General features: G+C 39.6%; 1 long non-coding RNA gene across 1 annotated transcript; it reads left to right on the top strand.

Annotated features, from left to right (window-relative positions):
• Positions 1-263: 263 nt before the first annotated feature.
• Positions 264-1,494, top strand: LOC106428515. Its single transcript, XR_001285629.3, has 3 exons — positions 264-782; positions 868-947; positions 1,051-1,494. It is a non-coding gene; the product is annotated as an uncharacterized LOC106428515 (long non-coding RNA).
• Positions 1,495-1,712: the final 218 nt, after the last annotated feature.

The raw sequence follows: 1,712 nt of genomic DNA on the forward strand, positions 1-1,712 counted from the left end.
TATGTTTTACACATGGTGGTACACGCATATCACAGCAACATCATCCAAGATTTCGTGTGTGTGTATTTGAGGTCGATAACTCAATATGTTCGATCAGATTGTGGCATGACCGATGGTAAAGAAGAACCAACTATCATGTTCGAGGACGAAGCATATTCTGCCCAAGATCTTCATCACCCACGGATTGCAGAAAATTGGAGAGGTCCAATGGACCTTCAGTAATGTCTAAATCAGGGAGAGTAATGTGTGTTGTACTCTTTTTCCTTCACCATGGTTTTGTCCTAATTGGGTTTTTCTGATAAGGTTTTAATGAGACAACATTAAAGCACATTACAAGCTCTAAATAGTTATGACATCCAAGGGGGAGTGTTATGAACCAGATCGTGGATGAGAGCGATGAGCTTAATACACGTGTGAAACCCACGACGGCTATGCTTCCTCCGCAGTTAGTTCTCCGAGTTAATCCTAGCAATAATGAATGTTAATCAATCATTCCCCCCACTACCTCCTCTTCGGTTCAGCTTCTCAGCTTCTCCACCTTCTCAAATAATCGGAGTTGCTCTATATATATGGTGCTCATCCTCAAGATGGAACGCTACGTTTTGGTTACTCTTTCTACTGTCGGGATCAACCGAAGCTTGAGCTTTATATCATTGTGAATTCCCAGATCCACTTCTCCGAATTGAAGGCCGTCGGTTGCAAACAATTTGTCGTGACACGCCTGCTGCGCTTTTGTAAGCGCTGGAACCTAAAAAGGAGGAGAGCTAATTGGAGTTCATATGGTGTTATACTGTTATCTCTGTTTTAGATGTATCGTAAATCTTTGTAAATATCCTAGCTGATTGACTGCGTTTCTTTTTATTTCAGTCGACTTTGATTTAGAGACATTCAGCGTGTGATGAAAACCTGTCCATTCAGAATGTCATGGTAACAATACAATTGGACAGGTATACAAGCATATCACAACCAAACTATGTCTTGAGTTGTTCCCTTTTTTTTTGTAAATGTGATTCAAGTCTGATAAATGGAAAACCGTATACACCTATGCAGGGCTCTGATATGATCATGAGTAGCTGATGACCTGAGAAGAAAGAAGTGAAGTAGGAGCTGGCACCAGCTTAAGGGAAATACTCCATTTCATCTAGAGTCTTTGAAGTTAGAGACTTCAGATGAATAATAAATAAGAAAGTCGAGAGTTAGAAGTTTCTGTATGCATTTTCTGATTTGTAAACTGGGTTGATTGAGCTGGGCTCTTCAATGGCGACGATCTGGTGATTGTTGAGCTCCGATTATCTAGAGATAATCGGTAGCGAGTTGTAATCATTTCTGGAGATTCGATTACGTTATCGATAAAGTACTTCGTTGATCTTGAGTTCGAGTTTAGATCATAACAGGCTCAGACTGTCTGTGTTAGTGTGTTTGATATTGTTGCAAACTTAGATGAGAAGCTACACTCTTGGACAACACGTAATAATATTTTAGCTGTTAATATCAGTTGTTGCTGTCTGTGTTAGCTGTTAAATTTCATTTGTTGCTGTCCTTGCCAACCAAAAATCTATGAATATAACTAAATTTTTGGAATAGCACCTTTCAGAAGAACGTGGCGCCTCAAGGGCATCGTCATCAGTGCACATGAATTAGCATACTAAGTCATATTCTTTGGAGAATCTATTGTGGTATTTGAAGGTTAGAAGAATTCTGCAATTTACCAG

The sequence above is a fragment of the Brassica napus genome, chromosome C2 (assembly GCF_020379485.1).
Source record: "Brassica napus cultivar Da-Ae chromosome C2, Da-Ae, whole genome shotgun sequence".
Lineage (NCBI taxonomy): Eukaryota > Viridiplantae > Streptophyta > Magnoliopsida > Brassicales > Brassicaceae > Brassica > Brassica napus.